Raw genomic sequence first — 19878 nt, forward strand, 5'->3', positions numbered from 1 at the left:
TCATTTCCCTGATGTGTACAAAAAAAAATACAGTCATTTCTCGTTATTTGTGATAATTATGTTTTATAATGTTGCCACGAACACTGAATTAGCAAATATTGAACCCTTGCTCCTAAGGGAAATACATGGCTAGGGTCCAAAGAGCTTAAGGTCACATTTTCATCAACCAATCAATACATAACCTTGTGTTATGTGTGCTTCTGTTTAAAGATACCTTATTTAATATATACTGTTGATTCATTAACATTGACCTCACAGCAAAAGCTCCATAATTCATGCCTAAATGAAGCTTATCTAACACATGTATTTTACCCATAAGGTACAACACAGCCTTCCTGTGCTTAGGACACCAGACAGCACTTCAGCACTGTGCCATCTTAAACAGCAAAATCACCAACAAAAAGCACAAAAATAAAAATGTACCACTCAACTGACCCCCAAAAAAGACACTGTTTATAGGATGAGCTGAGGCTAGAAGTCAGAGCTTCACCTTATTCAGCCTCAGCTAGGAACACGCATGTCGGGTGACTCAAGTATTTTGCTGCTCTGCACATGTCCACAAAGTACTACAGAAGCACCATGGGTATTGATTTGGGGGTTACAAATAAATTTCAGTGAGTAGGTGAATTTGCAGTTATGGAACCTGCAGAATGCTAAGTATAAGTCTTAGGTTCATTCTTTATCCATTTTGAATGACTTCTAGAATATTCACAAGGGGCCTCAATGGTCACAAACTAGATGAAAAAGTATGGGTTACTGTAAAAATCAACACAAGGGTAAAGAGATATTAACATCTGGAAAATTCACATCCCAACTCATCTCAGCTTCTGATAACCACCTTTCCCTTTATTTGCTTGGCTCTCTAACAAGACGTTTCTCGGCACTCTCAAAAATGTAGGCTTTATTTACATTTACTAAAAAGCAGTCCATTGCATAAGAAAAATCCGTCTGGTTTACTACCGTAGGTGTTGATATTTGCTGTAGAGGAGCCGCACAGCTAACATGGCACAATCAATGCCTTGTACACAAGGCAATGCAGCAAAGTAAATAAAAGAATAACCAGACTTTGTACCTAGAGGGGCCTGCTGCTCACCAGCTCTCCAGCCTTGAGCAAGTTACTCTCCACAACAAGGGTTCAACTTCTACTTTATTTGGGATGTTCTTTCTTTAGAAGAAATAAAGGCAAAAATGGTAAACTGGCAGTGTTTGTTAATTATGTGTTATTGCACTTTTCTGAATTTTTAAAATGGTTATTGTGAAGAATAAATGATGTTATATCTGATTAAGGCCTGGTGCTGGGCCTGATCTTTCTTTCAACTTGACTGTAAACAACTTGAGTGCAGAGAAGGATATTGGCTACAGCTATAGCCTCAACACCTGCCACCATCCCTGGTTGGTGGCAGGTGGCCAATGAATCAACATAATGAACAGATCAAGAAACCAGCCAATAAAACGGCCCCAGTTGTCCAGGTAGATCAGAGAGGCTGGCAGAAAGCAAAGAGTGCCACATGAACTTTTGTGGTCATTCTGAAGTTTTCTGTTTGTTTGCTCTTAACTGTTCCTGTAGAAACTTAGTTGTTTGACAAAAATGCCAAACACGCTAAAGTTGTCCTGTATGATAAATATCAAAATATCAGATAGCCTGGATGTTGACAGAGTAAAGATGTCACGACCCCCTTCTCTCTAAAATCACCCCCCAAAAAGAACAAGAAAGAGAAACGTCATGGAAGTAGTAGACCGTTCTCACCCGGAGCAACAACCCAAGGGGAGCAGCAAAATGCAGCAAAGGCTTGTCCTGGGAGCATGAAGACTTTTAGGGAAGACGGTCAAGGAAGCGGAGGTGCTGCTGCAGACCTCAAAGCCTGCAGATGTGCAGCTTCTATAGAGCAGGAGGAAGCCAGCCACCTCCCAAGGGTAGAGAGGAAATTCTGAACGGCTAGCAGCCTCCATGGGAAGAAGTAAAGGTTTAAGCAATTCTTCCTTCCTTCCTTTTCTCCTTTCTTTCTTTCTTTCTTCTCTTTCTTTCTTTCTCTCTTTCTCTTTCTTTCTTCCTTCCTTCCTTCCTTCCTTCCTTTCTCTCTTCCTTCCTTTCTTTTCTTTCTCTCTTTTTCTTTCTCTCTCTCTCTCTCTCTCTCTCTCTCTCTCTCTCTCTCACACACACACACACACACACACACACACAAACACACACACACACACAGCATTATTTAAAATGAGGAAGATACTCTGTTAGGCTGGAACACATGCTGGGCCGCTCCCTGACATGATTCATTTCCAAGATGAGGAACCTACCCTGGGTCTGTCCAATTACACTAAAAGAATAAAAGGAGAGAAGCAACAGAGAAACAAGTAGCACACAATGAACATTGGCCAGAAAATCTTCCCAAGGGGCATATGAAATCATAACCACACATACAGCCATGGAGTCAAAGGACTTCACAGAAGAGTCACTGTAAAAAACAGTAGCTCTAAATGGAGACATGAAAGGCAGGGGATGAGATGCGAAGGCAAGAAAAGTCATGGGAAATAAGCTGGAGATCAGGGGAAAATGCAGGAAAGAAATGATGGCTATTATTTCAGACAGCAAAAAGAGAGCAGACATTAACATTGTGAAGAAGGTGGTGGACAGGATGGAGTAGCCCGAGAACAATGAAATGGAGATGAACAAAGAGTGAGAAAATTCAACAGAAAACGACTAGAAGGACAGAGGAGATCTAACATATGCAAGATTGATGTTCCTGAAGTAGAGAATTTAAATAAAGGAGTGGAAGAGATGTTTAGAGTTATGAAGTAAATTTCCAGAAATAAAAGAGGACTTTTCTCCTGGATTCTCTTACCCAGGATCCTATAAAGGGAAGGAAAGTACTGGGCTTCAGACTTCTCCTGGGCCATGTTCCCAGCCAGCACAGAGAGGGCTGAGGTCCCCAGAGGAGGCAAGAGTGTCCAGCCCAGAGACAAAAGGTCCAGCTGGGCTAAGGGCTGGCTACAAGCAGCACAATTTCAGGACACGGACTAAGAGGACTGTGAACAGTAGGAAGGCTTTCATGCTTCTGCCAAGAGTCCAAAGGCCAAGCAGGCCCATTACACCTCCAACACTGCTTCAGAATCACTCCAGATGCTTCTTATCCGTGCAGACTCGGGGCCCACTGCAGCCTAGGGTGTCTAAGTCTGAGGGCCTGGGCTGCTGCCCAAGGTGTTGAGTATGCACATAAAATTACAGAAGAGTGCTTTCAACAGCAAGTTCAATAGCAAAGCTCCGGGCCAGAACAGTGATTCTCTACCCTGGCTGCAGGTGACAACCACCAGGGTACTTTAAGTACTGGTGAGGGGGTCCTAGTCCAAACTAACTCAGAACCTCCAAGGCTGGGGCCCCGACAGCACTAATTTTTTTTTTTTTTTTTAAGTTCTCCGGGTGATTCTCATGAGCAGCCAGGACTGAGCATCACTGCTCTAGAATTATTGTCTCTGCATGGAAGGTTCAAAACTGATCCAAACAGAGCTGACCACTGAAGTGAGCACGGGTTATGGAAAGGAGGAAGATGGGCAGAGTGAAAAATGCAAAGTTTTACACAGAATTCTAAAGGAGAAACAGGAAGGGCATCATTCAGGAAACCACTTTCAGTTCAATAAAACCTCCTGACACACACTGATTTTGAGACGTACTTATTTTGCTAACACAGTAATTCAGGTAAAAGAATCTTGCCCGTGTTCGCCTCGTCCATCACGCATGTGTATTGGCCGGGGGGGCATGAAGTCAGCTTGGGAATAGCATACGTGTTGCTCCACTTCCTGATGTCGGGCTGAATCATGAAAGGAAGTTCTATAATTCGCAAACCCTTCCAACTGCTTCTCTTGTGGTGTTTTATCTCTCCTGAAATTGAGCAGCACAGGAATTCCAGAGACAGGCAAATGGCACATCTCTCCCCGGCCACCCAGGATGAGAATGAGGCAGAGATGGAGCCTAGTGGACGGGGCAGGCGCCCAGCTGGAGTGGGTCGCCCTGCCTGCGGTGGGCCCCTCCGCCTGTCCCCTCCCCATCACAGGCTCCTCGGGTGCTACCTCTCACAGGATGATCTGCCTCTCAGCCCACCTCTCCCCTTCCACTGCCCTCGGAGTTCTCCAATGCACGTGGTGCACATTCCAGAAACGAGTCTTGTTTTCTTGTATTTGCAAGAACAGAACATGGTCACGTGGTAAGCACTGCATTTTCCTCAGTTTGTCTTGACGAGGAGCACACTCCCTCTTCAAATCTTCCTTTTAAAGTGGACAGAGCCTTGGATTCCAAATATTTTGAGAAAATGACATTGGATTTTTTTTTTTTTTACTGCAGAGAAATTAGTCAGTACTAAAGTTTTTCCCCTTACCTCTAAATCCTCTTGAACAAAAAACTAGTTTATTCTTCCAGAAACGATACCTCACCAAAGGGTGCTTAACCCCACCGTACATTACCTAGTAGTCTCCAAGGCTGGGTTCCCGTTAGACCGCTCCAAGAAAACAACTGGGAACCATTTCCCTTCCTGTTACTCATTAGTAACCTCTCACTTACCCAGACTGCCACGGTTTGTTTGCATGTGCATGTGCACACACATGTAGGTGTGTGCTGTGTTTCTGTGTTGGCGGAAGCTGTTGTGCTGAGTAGGAGACTGTCACTGTGTTGAGGATGAAAGGGCCAGCCCAGATCCTGGGGACAAGACTTGGGGTCTCATCTGAAGGATGTGGGCATTCGGATGCCACCACCACTTTCCAGGGTCAGAGCCTCTTAAGGAAACGGGAGACACCGGGGTCCACACATGGAAAAGAGTAATGATGCATTGCCCACACGCAGTGGTACCAAGGGCTAGGAAAGGTAGGAGCGGGTAGAAGCTTGTGTCTCTTGACTCCCCAGGAAGAATCGCGTGGGGCTCAGGTGTAACACAGAGTGGCTAATCTGTCCCCAAAACCGTACTGCAATGATGGAGTTGTTTGTGCTACACTGTCCCACACAGAGCCACCAGCCACATGTGGCTAGTGGCCCCTGAAATGTGGCCACTGTGACTGAGAACTGATTTTTACATTTTATTTCAGTTTAAGTATTTGAAATGTAAATGGCCACATGTGGCTGGTGGCAATGTTCTGAACAGCACAGTTCTAGATCCTCGCCAGGGAAGCTGGGGAGACGCCATCTGTCCTCACCTGGGCTAGGTGTCCGAGGTGGAGCAGCAGGCAGCACCTCCCTGGGACCAACATGATGGGATTGCAGGTCAACAAAGGGAATATTATAAATTCACCCTGAGGAACAAGCTGTATGGTCCAGACACTTTTCCCTTCCAGATGTTCCTCCTACTTGGGCCAAGCTTGGGGCTCTAGGTTTTCTTTCTATTAACGAGAGACACATTTTACTCCAAATATCTAGCTTACTGTATCCAAATCCTATGTGACATATTGAAATGTAAGGAGGGGACTTTAAGAGCACCTACCCATGCACAGAGGATCCCATGCTGGGAGTAAAGAGCTCACAAAAATGTCCATAGCATGGTCTCCAAACTGATGTTGTAAAAATATATGACAAGGGCCAAAATAATGTTACACAGCATTTTAGCACTTCAGGTGAGAGTGCTGACAGGACCCCCTGAGCAAGGTATCCTTGTCCAATCACTGGGGAGAGAGCACGCTCCCTAAGGGCTGTGTGTTAAAACCCAGGAGGGTTCCCAGGTGTGCCGCCAGGGAATAGACACTCATTTGCTTCAGAGTCAAATGACACTTGGGCCAGAGCCCTTCTTTCTGTGACTTTCCCATAAAGTCTTCTAATATCATTTTGTCCCCAGAAGACCCCCTTTTCAATCCCCAGGTAACCAGAGGCTACGTAGCTCCTTGACTCCTGCACCCAAATACGACTGCTCTGCAGGGCACCTCTTTGCAAGCCAGTCTGATGGGCACTCTGCACAGTGGGTCTCTGGGTGCCACAACCATCCAGGGGCAGGTCTTTCTGGCCTAGTGTTGAAGATGAGGTGGCCAGAGCTGAAGGAGTTTCATGGAATGATGGATTGAGACAGGCTGGGACCCGGGACCTGGGACCCTTTGCTGCAACATTCACACCTGGACAAACGTCTCCTCCGGGAACAAAATACAAAGAAACTATAAGAGACTAAAAATAACCCTGTGCATGCGCAGTTGGGGCAAATTATGGACAAGGCGATACAAAAAAGACCACAAAAGCCCCAACTGCCACTTCTGAAGAGCCAGGAGCCAAAGCAGGGGGTCGGGAGCAAAAGCAGAGTACTGCGCATGGCCCCTGCACTCAGCACCACCAAAGGGGTGGGCAGACCACCTAAGTCACCCCTCTGGCCTGACCCCCCGGACCTACCCCTACTCTCACCCCATATAAGGAAACAGCTCATCCCCCCACCTCAGGAAGCAGGCAAGGGAACCTGTTACTTGTTCCCGCTCCCCCTTGCTGCAGCAGGGGCCCCAGTAAAGCCTTGCCTGAATTTCTTGTCTGACCTCTGATCAATTTCTTTTGCTTTAGGAGGCCGAGAATCCCACTCAGTAACAGAATCAGAGGTGTGTGCCTGGTCTGCTCCCGCCACCCACACTGCCCCCCAGAGGGGCTTTCAGAACTGGACGTTTATGGGTTATCGTCGTGCTCCTAGAAGTTTTATTACAAAATATAAATGTGGGTGCACTCCCCATGTGAGTGTTGCACGGTGCTCCCACGTGTGTGCTTGGATGGACAGGGTCAGCACTGGGAGGCCCAGCCACAGATTGTCCCCAAATGGCCCATAGCGGGACTGGCCCCCTCTGTCACCACCGGCTGCAGGCTTCGAGGCCCAGAAGCCACAGACACCAAGAAACCCAGGCCCTGGCTCTCCATCCACAGCGAGACTTTTCATTCACATCCTTCTCGTGTGAAAAACCATCTCACATGAAACAGGCAGATGACAGAAAATAAGTACAGTAGACTTGGGAGTCACCCTAAGAACTAATCTGAGATGGAAATCATTCACATTATCTTGGGTAGAAAATGTTACTGGTGGTGTTTCTATCAGACCAGTGCGCACATTCTTTCTCTGAGAATTGTATCAATGTGTGCTCACCTCCCACAAGTCTCACAGCAGTGTGCTGAGAACACGCTGACATCCTCGCTCAAATGCCTGCCTCTGTAACTGTCATAGGCCTCCAGACTTTATGAATCCATGTTCCCAAGGAATGGAGTGTTTGCAGCATAGAAACATGTGAGTTCTCTCTCTCTCAATCACTCTCCTTCTCTCAATCTCTCTCTCTCTCTCTCTCTCTCTCTCACACACACACACACACACACACACACACAGTGGGGATGCACCAGCTAATATGCCCAAAGTCTCTACAAAGGTACACACAGCTGCCACTATATCCAGTGTACCAATACATTCAAATTTGGTGGAAATTGTGTTAGGCTTGAAAGATGTGCCTGTGTGCTATACAATCCCATTAACTCATTCTAAACCAGTGGTTCTCAACCTTGGCTGCTGTACTTGATGGGGAGGCCTTAATAATGAATTTCCAAAGGCAGGTCACACATTAGACCACATCAGAAACTTCGGAGGCAGGCTGGGCATCAGTGGGCCAGACAAGCTCGGGTGACGGCTGTGCACAGGCACACTTGAGAACCTCGACTGTATAACTCTGGGCAAACCACCCAACCTCTCCAAGCCTAATGCCTTGTTTGGAGTCAGAAGGGTCCCAACAGCCATGACTGGTGCTTTGTTTCTGAATTAGTTCTTTTCCTGGTCTCATCCTACTTAGCCCCCAGACCCCCAAGCAAACCTCATTTTATCATCTGTATGCAGAGTAAAAATGTACATTGCACTTTTTTTCTCAAAACCAATTCCCTTACTGCCCTCTCCAGACAACTGCTACTCACAGTTTGGTACCTTTGCTTTTGGATCTCTCTGCATATTTACACACACACATCGGTATAGGCAGATTTGCATCCATATGTAGTAAATAACATTCCAATAGAGCCGACATTGCTATGTGCATGTATGTGTTTTTAAAAATATAGCGATATGTTACATTTTGCTGTTTCACTGAATATAACTTGGACATCTTTATTTTTTGGTCTACAAGATTCCACATGTTTAAAAAGGCCACATATAATTCCAATGCATGGATATACCATAGTTTATTTAACCAGGCATGATACACATTTCCCTTCCTTATCCCTTTCTTTCTTTCTTTCTTTCTTTCTTTCTTTCTTTCTTTCTTTCTTTCTTTCTTTCTTTTTCTTTTTTCTTTCTTTTCTTTCTCTCTCTCTCTCTGTCTCCCTCCCTCCCTTCCTTCCTTCCTTCTTTCTTTGCTATTACAAAATAAAATGTTGCAATGAATTACTGTATGCGCATATATTTCCCCACTTTTGTCAATTTATGTGTGTAGTAAGTTCCTAAAAGTGAAATTATTGAATCAAAACACATGTGCGTTTTACATTTCGGAAGACGTTACCCAACCGCCCTGCTGGTGGTGACCTGTGGGAGTGTCTCTTTTCCCCACACCTCACCACACAGCGAACTCTTAAATCAATGCAAGATTACACAGAGGCAAAGCATATTTGTGTGCTTTCGGTTCATTTACATTTTGAGTTGCCTGTTTGCATCCTTGACTGATCTTTCTATTGGAGTGTGTTTATTTTTCTCATTGATTTGAAAGAACTCACTGCATATGAAGGCTACTGGTCCTTTACCACAGACCTTGAAAATAAATATATCTTATAGGTTTTTTCCCTCACTTATTAATATATATTTTTCATTTGTTTAGGGACTTGCTTACAATTTTAGAAAACCATACTTATCAACTGTTTTCTATTATGGCTTCATATTTCCTACCATATTTATAAAGGCCTTCACTCCACAATTATTTTAAAACTCACCTGTTTTCTTCTACCACTTTTATGATTTCACTGTTATATTTTTATTCTTTGTTAAATCCGGAACTTATTTTAGTATACAAAGCAAAGCTATATTTTTCCCAAATTATCAGCTGGTTTTCCCAAGACCATTAATTGATAACTCATGCTCCCTTTCCTGACTGATGGGAAAGGCCACCCTTGCTTTGCACTAATTTCCACATGGAAATTAGTTGCCTCACTTTCCACTGCAGTTTTGACTTAAGATCTTATAGAATTTGTCTCTCCTCATCATTCTTATGTTTCATTTTTTTCTCTGGGTCTCATAAGTTTCTTTTCTTAAAAAACATGCTAATTTAAGGTGGATGGACAATTGTTTCTTGAGCATTTTAATTTGCTTAGTTTTGTGTGTGGTGTCCACGTACATCATGTTCCATAACTATCTGTGCACGAAGCTCACTTCAGCTGGCTTAGACATCTCTCCATCATGATACCGGAGAGCTCCCTCGTGCTCTCAATGGCAGCACAGCAAGGCTACTTGGGAGGAGAGACCAGGCTCCACTTAACCACCTGCTGTGGGAGGAATTGTTTCCCCTCCCAAATTCATATGTTGAAGTCCAGACCCCCAGTACCTCAGAATGGGACTTTTCTTGGCAATAGGGTCTTTACAGGGGTGAGTAAGTTAAAATGAGGTCATTAGGGTAGGCCCTAATCCCCTATGATTGATGTCCTTATAAAAAGGGTAAATTAGGACACAGACACATGCAATAGAGGGAAGAAGATGTGAAGATACAGAGAGAATATGGTGTCCACAAGCCAAAGACAGAGGCCTCAGGAGAAACCAACCCTGCCCACCTTGATCTCAGACTTCCAGCCTCCAGGACTGTGACATGATAAATGTCTGTGATACTTTGTTCCAGCGACCCTAGCAAACTAATACACCATTCCTCTATTAATGGATACTGACAGTTCCCAGAGTTTTCTTAGAAGGGATAATCTAGAAAGAATATCATGCACACATCTTTGCAGGTATTGGCTCCTTCGGGGAAATCATACATGACTTTTCTATCTTCATTCTAGAAGGCATCTTTTCTTTGCAGTTGTCAAGCTGCCTTTCTTTCACTGAACCACTGAAATCCCACCTGCATCACAAGTGTTTCCATCATGGAACAGAACTACTTTTGAAATTTTCCTTTATCTCCTCCATTCCAATCTTCAGGACCCCATGTATGCCCCCTCCCCAACTCTAGGGACAGTAATGTGTGCAGAGAGTAGCAATTCTGTCCTGTGTGGGGACAGCCACAGAGATGCAGGCCTGATGTGCAGACAAAGGCTTGGTGCATCCTTTTAAACCAGCTTCTCACACTACTTTAGTGCACTTTGGGTGGTAAATTTGAAAGTCAGCTCAATCTTTGTTGGAAGCAGACGTATGCAAAAGCATCAGACATTCTCATATTAACCCCTCATTGATTCAGGATTTTTTTGTCCAGTTCCTACTGAATTCGCTTAATTTCTCAACACAAAGCTATAAAGATAATAATAAGTTTTGTAAAACTCCTGGTAAAAGAGTGAAATCGACACATCAAACTGGGCTTATGCCCTCCGGCTGCCTTCTCAGGCTCCTGTCTCCCCTGATAGGACTTGAAATCTGCTTACCACCAGGCATGACGGCAGGTCCCTTTTTGCTCCTCATTGGACTAGTGGATAGGACTTCTGGTTCTGGATTAGAAACACCTGGGTTTTCGGCTTCGCATCACAGCAACATCACTTAGCGGTTGGATAAGTGAAAGTCACTTTACCTTTCTGGGCCTCACTGCTTACCAGCAGGTTGAATTAGACATTCTCCAAGATCCTTTCTCCCTCTAATATCTCTGGCGTCCTTAAACATATTTCTAAGAAACTTATGATTTGGGACTAGCAATTTCCTAATAATCAGTACAGACTTGACCACTGCAGCCCTCTCCTTGGACACACTTCCTGCCTAAGCTACAGGAGAGCTGGCCCAGCTCCCAGGGCAACCGTGAAGACTAAAGAAGCCCCAAGCCTGCCATTCATGCCTGCTCTAGAGAGCTCCTCTCCCTCCTCCTCCCTGTCACTTCCTTCACAGCTATGACCATCAACTGATTGGTGTTGCTAAAAAAAAAGAAAGAAAAAAGGAAGTGGTGGACTTCCCCTTCAAGTAAATACAGCAGCTATAAATGCATAGAAAGAAAAGAAGCAGCATTGAAAACAATAACATAGAATATAAATCCATAACGACACTGGGGAGCAAAGGAGGCATATTACCAGTGGGCTGGAAACTACTGCTGTCATTGAAGGAAGCAAAGCAAGATGGGCTCAAACTGAAGAGGAAAACCACAGCCTAAGCGCAGGCAGCTGGGGATGGCTGCGAAGAGCCAAGGGTGTGGTGCCTTGGAAAGGACAAAGCCTGGGTGGGATGGGGTGAGGGAGAAGCAGAGCGGGAAGCAGGCAGGCAGCCAAGCCCTCTCCAACTCCTCAGCTGCCGGCACCCCTAAGAGCAACAGGAGTCCCTCTGTAGGAAATACGTGCATTTGGAGAGTCAGGGTATGGCCACATCCATGAAGAACAGAGAGCACCTGCACCCACCCCCGCCACACTGGTTACTGGCTCATCTTGCCCTGCTCACGTCTCACCTTCCTCACATCTCATGGCGGACAGGTTACAAGAGGGCCATGCAACACACACAGCGTTAAAAGACTAACTCTTAGGGCACCTCAAAAACAAGACCAGCATACATCCTAGAAGTACCAAGCACATCAGGAAAGCTAACCGCACAAAGGAAGGCACCCAATGGGCAAACAGATGAGTAGATGCCAAAGAAGACAGAGGTCATGGAGCAAGAAGAGAACGTCTATGCTGGAACCAGTAATAAAAACAAATATTAGGCAAGAGCCTAATGTATCACTTAAAAAATAAATAATTAGATTCCATATATATGAAGAACCTATGGGTAAGACAGGAATAAAGACACAGACCTACTAGAGAATGGACTTGAGGATATGGGGGGGGAGGGTAAGCTGTGACAAAGTGAGAGAGTGGCATGGACATATATACGCTGCCAAATGTAAAATAGATAGCTAGTGGGAAGCGGCCGCATAGCACAGGGAGATCAGCTCGGTGCTTTGTGACCACCTAGAGGGGTGGGATAGGGAGGGTGGGAGGGAGGGAGACGCAAGAAGGAAGAGATATGGGAACATATGTATATGTATAACTGATTCACTTGGTTATAAAGCAGAAACTAACACACCATTGTAAAGCAATTATACTCCAATAAAGATGTAAAAAAAAAATAATAATAATAAATAAATAAATAAATAAATAAATAAATAAATAAATAAATAACTACCTTCTGTGCTTGCTAAAATATAAATGACTCAATAGATGGCCTGAATAACAGATGGACAGGGCTGAAGATCTTTCTTGAGAAAGTGATTAACCTGTCAGTTCCATGAAATGCAATGAAAAGGGTAAAAGAGAGGGAATGAATGAAAGAAGAAGTGCATTCCCTGCAGCTTTGTTTACAGTATCAAAAATTAGAAAAAAGTCCTAAATGTCTATCAATAAACAATCATATTTTTCGCCCTGGAATAAAGCACGATGATCACTGATAGGAAGGGCTCCCCCAATCCTGTTGATTCAAAAAAAAAAAAAAGTTGCAGGATGATATTGGTATTAAGAAGGCACACACACACACACACACACACACACACACCCACCACCACCACCACCATTACATCGTCTAAAAATACACACATATATACACATGCATGAATGCACAGGATGAAAGATTAGAAGAATATGCACCAAGTTGCCCCCCCTCAGTGGGCATGGGCTGGGGCTCAGGGTGGTGGTTAAGGAGGACTTCAATGTCGCCTGTTATATCTGAATTCTTCACCAATGGATATGTACTTAGACATCAGTTATGCAATTTAACACTTTTCAAAAAGAAAATGATAGAAAGTTCTCCCATCTTGGAGGTCAGAGAAACTAACTTCAGAGACAGTACTTACTCATCTGTGACCTATTTGGGACTGCTCTTATTAGCCTCCAGCCAAGACTACAGGGGCAGACTCCCAGAGCCACCCACCTGGGAGAGACTGTGACAGTTATGCCAGTTCTAACCACAGGCCAGGTATGGGCACTGTGATCTCCACTGTACATCACAGTGAAATCCTTTGTAATCCTTCCATCTACAAAAACTAAAAACAGTAGCTTGAAAACACAGTGGGATTTGAGCCCAGTGGGACCTCAGCCCCCCTACTCTCAACCACTGTTGATAAAAATATTCAGTGACTGTTACTTTGAAGCATTAGGGCAATCAAGTGATTCAAATACTCTTAGCATTTTGGAACTTCCCTGGTGGTGCAGTGGTTAAGAATCTGCCTGCTAATGCAGGGGACACAGGTTCGAGTCCTGGTCCGGGAAGATCTCACATGCCGGGGAGCAACTAAGCCCATGCACCACAACTACTGAGCCTGTGCTCTAGAGCCCGCGAGCCACAACTACTGAGGCCAGGCGCCACAACTACTGAAGCCCATGCGCTCTAGGGCCCGTGCTCCGCAACAAGAGAAGCCATCGCAATGAGAAGTCCGCACACTGCAACGAAGAGTAGCCCCCACTTGCTGCAACTAGAGAGAGCCCGCACGCAGCAACGAAGACCCAACACAGCCAAAAAATAAATTAATTAATTAAAAATAAAATACTCTTAGCATTTAAGAGGCATTCTGCCTCCACCTAAGCAAAGCCTGAGGATCTTGTAAAGGGGCAACAGGTTACCCAGTGTTTCCCAAAGTGGACTTTGGAAGTCCTGGTCCCCGAGGTGCTCCAAGAACCAATGCATCCTATGACCACAGGGGTGTAAGAGTTCAGTGACGTATGTCCTGACCACGCACAACACCTGCACAATGGCTCTGCACAAGCCCACGACAGTTACCCTGCTTACTCAACTTTATTCTGTCTCTCATTTCACTCACTTCAACAAGGAAAGCTTCCTCGGGAATACCATTTAAAACTGCACAGCACCCACTTCAGAAATCCAGGGAATAGAGGCTGGCCATCTGATTAAAGCCCTGTGGATTCCCCAGTCCCAGGAAAATACATATTCCCATCAATCAGATAATAAACCATCAGGGTCAGAGCAAATACAGAGGTGACACTGAGACTGATTTAAAACATAGCTGCTAACCGCTAAATTGGAGCTAAAAGTAATCTTTCACAAAGCATGATTCAGAATATGTCCTGACGGGAGAAATTATAAAAGTTCCAAAAGCTACAAAAAGTAATAAGTTATATAAATAAGCAAATATCCATAGAAATCAAAAGTTTGAGGAAAATGTTTTCAACAATTATGACAATGGATTTACAATGGATTTGAAAGCTACATGAATGTTGATAAGAGTTATGTTAAGACTCCAAAAAGTATACAGGGCAGCAACTTGCAGGAAATATGTTTAGCCAACCAACTCCCCAAAATATGCTTCAGTTATTAATAGGTGTGTAGCAAGACTGAAAAGAAACCGTTAGACTGGCATAAGGAGGCAGAGGGTTCCAGAAAAAGAGAGAAATGGAACTGATAGGTTGCTTGGTGTATTTAACTCAGTGGGAAACTGAGCCAAGTGTGGGGGGGTGTTTAGCTTTGTGTCACAGAGTTGGGGAGAGAATTGTAACAGGCATAGGACCAACTGAGAAAACACAAAAATGAAACAAGAGTTTACACCAGGAAAAACAACATGGAGTAAATGAAAGAAAATGGAACTATATTATATACTGTGCTCTAGCAGTAAATATAACCACAACAAGGTAAACAAACACCAAATAGCATCTTAACCCTAAATTGTAGAAAGATTCTCCTGGGTTATAAGAGTCTAGGACTGCCATGCACTTATTTTTCAGAGTAGGAAGTCAGGAGACATTGTCTAAAACTGATACATTAAAAAAAAAAAAAGTGTTTGGGCTTCCCTGGTGGCGCAGTGGTTGAGAGTCCGCCTGCCGATGCAGGGGACACGGGTTCGTGCCGCAGTCCGGGAAGATCCCACATGCCGCGGAGCGGCTGGGCCCGTGAGCCATGGCCGCTGAGCCTGCGCGTCCAGAGCCTGTGCTCCGCAATGGGAGAGGCCACAACAGTGAGAGGCCCACGTACCCACCCCCCAAAAAAGTGCAAGTGAACATAACATCAGGAAATAAGAAGGAAAATTCTAGAAGAAAGAGCTAAAAACATTAAAAGATTGCTTTTGGGGAGCAGTACTAGAGCATTGGAAGGTATTGTTATAAATTGAAATTGAATAAAAAGAAAGATTAACTCTGGTCGCACCAAAAGATTTCCATGACAACTGAACAGAAACGGATAGATTTAACAACTTGTTGGGCTGACCAACACAGCATGAAGATTTAGCAATTAAGACAAAGAGATGGAGTGGGAATGTAGGAGGTTAATTGTTAGACATTCAAATGCTCTTTGTAGCCATTCTGAGTATAACTAAACAAACCAGTATTTAAATTGTGACTTTTCCTAACACTTGGCCCTTGGCCCCCTTCCTTCCTCCCACACTCCCCCCATTGACTGTATCCAGGCCTGAGCCTCACTGACCCTGACATCAGCCCTACACTCTCCTGTCAGTCATGCTGCCTGCCCAGCCTCTGCTCAGATCAAAGATGTGACACTAAGCATGCCAATCTGGAAGCCCAGTGTCCTCCCACATCTGTGCTCCCCTCCAGGGCTCCAGCACAGCACTGAGGGGTACTGCCTTCTCCAGTTTCAGGGGCCAGGACTCCAGGGTCAGAGACATGTACCCACAGGACAGAGGATGCTGCCTAACAGATACTGTCCATCATAGAAGCTTTCAGTACATCCTCATTAGTAATTGAGGTGTTAACGATATTTTAAATCATCCTCACCTTCCTCTTCCCGTCATCAGCCTCTGGCAGCCACCAAAACAAATACATAGTATCCCAGAAATAAAAGAATCAAGAAAGAGTCATTTTTGATTTGTTAAACCTACTATAATAGAAACTAAATAGTCTTCCTTCTACTGGTATTTTTGGCAGTGGCTAAATTTGACTATACTTAAGATTCCAATGCAACCACCTTTCAGGATTCATAGGGCAAAACTTACATAACTCTTATTAAAGTCAAAAAAAAAAAAAAGATTCAAACCGACGCAGGCTAACACTTTGCCAGACAAAATTATAAGCTAGTAGAAAACTTTCCTGCTAATATAAAGTCAAAATGAATGAATAAACTTTTCCTTTAAAATCCAATCAGCCTAGTTTTTTTTAATCTTCCTACAATTCCTCAGTTTAAAAAAACTCTCTTGGGCTTCCCTGGCGGCGCAGTGGTTGAGAGTCCGCCTGCCGATGCAGGGGACACGGGTTTGTGCCCAGGTCTGGGAAGATCCCACATGCCGCGGAGCGGCTGGGCCTGTGAACCATGGCCGCTGCACCTGCGCGTCCGGAGCCTGTGCTCCACAACGGTGAGAGGCCCGCGTACTGCAAAAAAAAAAACCCCAAAAACAAAAAAAAAACAACTCTTTTTCTGAGTGGAAAGAAAACCCAACTTGTTCAATTCCAAGGTAGAAGAGTAAGATGGTAAGATATAATTAAGTCAGGCAATTTAATTCCAATCTCTCTTTAAGACTCTGCCTTTTGATTTCAACTGCTGTAAAAGAAAAGCAATGTTCAGTGTGCAGACAATTTTTAAAAATTCTTACCCAAAGGTCTAAATTCCTAATTTTCTCTCCACTCATTTGCAGCTAAATCAATCCAGAAGTGAAAAAAAGTGTTGGGGGGGCAGGGTGGTGGTGAGTTAGGGAATCGTTGGAAAAAAAATCTATTTGGTGAAAAGCTGAGAAAGCAAAAATTAGCTCAGATTGTACAAAGTACCTGGCCATTCCTTAGGTACAGATAACAGACATAGATAGAATGAGCTGCAAAGTGAACAGGAAACAGTATTTCTTCCAAGGCCATGCTGTAGCTGTGAAGGGTGGTAAAGGCCCTTCTTTAAGTAACTACTGCCTTCTTTCTCTAGAATCAGACTGTCAGAAACTTTGCTGTGGGAAAGTCTCTCAGTAAGGATGAAACATCCTATTCTCACTTGAAGGATCTGTATTTTGATTGTTATCACTGAAAATTCAGTGAGGTCTTGCTATTTCAGGCTTCCTGGAAAGGGGGGAACTACCCATCTAATTACTGGGAAGTGTGAGTTGTTGGGCAGTAGAAATGTAATTTGCTTTCAGAAGCAGTCAGTAGCTTGATAGAATCTAATACAGAATCAGTCCCATAGCCCTAACTCCAAAAACCGCTGAAAAACAAGGTTTTTTAGTGAGTTTTATAGGGAACCTCATTAAGTGACATTGACACACAGCTATTTGTAGCCTCTCTTTATTCCACTTAGTGAGACTTTTCACACTGTTTATGCAGAAATATTAACGTGTGGGATTATAGGATGCTGCCCAGGCTGTGTTGGAGTGGTGTGTAACATATGGCATCAGTATGTATGCAGACCTTTCTAAATTCTGAGAAATGTCTTTCTCAAGGCTGAAATTCAGATGCTAAATTTGAATTCTAAATTCTCAAAAATTCCGAATTCCAAAATATATCTTGGCACAAGGGTTTTGGATAATGATTATGGATATGCTATGTGCTAAGTGATGTCCTACTAAGAAGTCTTTGGTTTAATAGAGAAATCAGACCTGCACTTAGAATACCAAATATGAACCTAAAGAAGGCTAAGGTAAGTTATTTCTGAAATGCAAATCTAGCGATAAAATGATCTTTGTGACAATTTCATCCCTCAGGAAAGGTAAAGAGCTAAAATATACACCACAATATCCTTGGCTTAAAACATGAAAAACATTCTGGTTATTAAGATGATTTATAAAATCCTACATATTGAAGCACTCCAAATACAAAGAATATAAATGTTTCTATTTTAGTGCAAAATTTCCCTAAACAGATCAAAAGTTCGATGTAGACAGAACAAAATAATTTGATAAAATATTTTTAGTAGACAAGATTTCTCACTTAAAATACCTAATACTTTACAAGTATTTAAACCTTTTACCTCAAAGACAAACATATCCAGGCACTGTTTGGCCTTTTTTTTTTTTTTTTTTTTTTGCAGGGAGAGGGAGGCGTGGTATGCACATCAGTGAATTAAACTGCATTTAAGTAAAATGCCACCTGTGTAATAGCAATGCATTTGTTCTTACTAAAACAAAGAAAACAAATACTAGAATCAATTCCATTTCTTTCAGGAATTCTCCATCATCCCATGATTTTTCTTTTTTAACGTGAAGATTCAGATGTGACAATTTGAATCTCCAAGTCTTTAAATTACATCTCCAAGTCTTTTAATTACACACTGAAATGCCTCCAGGGTTTAAGAAAATGAACAACTCCGGTCAACACTTTTACTTGGTTTAAACGGGAATCTTTGGCAAGTCAGGCAAACTCATTAAGATAACCTGCAATCCTGTTTCCAAAGGCCACCTGGCAGGATGGCATGGGCCTTTTCATCACCAGTGGGGAACGTCTTGGGTTAATGACTGGGAAGACTGCACCGTGAATGAGATTCTCTTTCCCAAGCAACTGCACCTCAAACAGCCAAAAGACTGAAACTCTAACTTCTCCAATGATTGTCTTGCTAGTTCTTGATATTTAAACAAACCAAAAAAAAAAAAAAATCGCTTTTGTATCGTTATTTAGGTGGGTTTAAGGTTTTGAAGCCATCCGGCCCAAAATATCTTTAACTCAAATTCACATTTTACTACACAAAACTTCCCTGCTCTTCAAGTCATTCACTGGCTGATGAAGTTATTTTACCATGAAAATGTGAAAAAAAAGGCAATCATGCTACATTTTCGTAGTGGTTCAGAAACTTTCATGTTTTTATGCAACTGCTCTTTCTTCCTGTAGTAAAAGTATGAATAAAACCTTTGCAGGCATATGAACATCCCTACATTGAGTCACTTCGACAAATACAGTGGAATTTTCCAGTGGATTCTGTAAATGGCCAAACGAAAATGTGTCCTTTCTGAGACCCCGACACGGAGTTTCTTGTGCCTGCGGACTCCAGCTAAGTCTCCCAGGACCCAGCCGCTTCCGCACTTCCTGCGCTCGCGGCAGCACCTGAAGTTTTGGCTTCTCGGCACAGGCCCCCACCCACGGGCCCGGCTCCCCGTACAAAAGCTGGACCCCAAGAGGCACTAACTCGTTTTAGGAGAAAAGCTGGCACAACTGACTAGTTTTCAATCGAAAAGTTTTATCAAATGTTCCCTCCGATTTTCAAAGCAGGAGGGCCCTAGGCGTACCCGTCTGGGTTTGCATAGGCGCACAGACCTCGTGCCGGCCGAGGAGGAAGGGCCGCATCCTCCCCTCTCTCGGCGCCTTGTCCCCTTCCACGCCGCCTTCCCACGCCTAAAGGTGCGTCCCGACGGCCCAAGCGGAGAGAGCGCGCGGCCACACCTACCTGTGTCAGGTGAGGCTAGGGCGGGGCGCGGGTCTCCGGGAACCGGACTGGCGCGAACTAGGGGGCAGCTCTGGGCGCAGCGCCGAGCAGCCCCCTCCTCCTCGCTGCTCCCGCCGCCGGAGTCGCCTCAGTCGCCCAGTGCACGGCGCTTCCTCATTTTGGGCAACTTCCTTAACGCTCCCGGGCAGGCCCCGCACTTCCTCCCGGCCGCCGCGCTCCACCGGCCCGGGACCGCCCCGCCGCCCTTGCGCCGCGAGCGCCCAGTGTGCCACGTGCGCCCCCAGCGCCCAGGGCAGGGCAGCGGCGGCCGGAGCGCCCCGGAACCCAGACCGCGGGGTTGGCCTACGAGGCGGGAGGCCGGAGGGGAGAAGAGAGAGGAGCCGGGTGGGCGCTCCTTGCCAATTCCCGGGCGCAGAAGGCCCGGACAAAGGGGCTTCATACCAAAAACGGGCGCGCGGCCAACAACGGGAGCCTCTTGCCACCTGGCCTGCCTGCTGCCTGATCCAAGGACCGACAGGCACTCAGGGGCACGCTC

General features: G+C 44.6%; 1 protein-coding gene across 2 annotated transcripts in view; it reads right to left on the reverse strand.

Moving 5' to 3' along the window:
• Positions 1-19441, reverse strand: part of SYK (spleen associated tyrosine kinase) — a 102716-nt gene extending 83275 nt beyond the window's left edge. For both annotated transcript variants that reach the window (XM_082629195.1, XM_082629194.1), the window contains exon 1: positions 19344-19441. The gene's annotated coding sequence lies outside the window, so the exon portion shown is untranslated. The remainder of the gene's footprint in view (positions 1-19343) is intronic.
• Between the last annotated feature and the right edge of the window lie 437 nt (positions 19442-19878).

The sequence above is a fragment of the Mesoplodon mirus genome (assembly GCF_964341445.2).
Source record: "Mesoplodon mirus genome assembly, chromosome: 1".
Lineage (NCBI taxonomy): Eukaryota > Metazoa > Chordata > Mammalia > Artiodactyla > Ziphiidae > Mesoplodon > Mesoplodon mirus.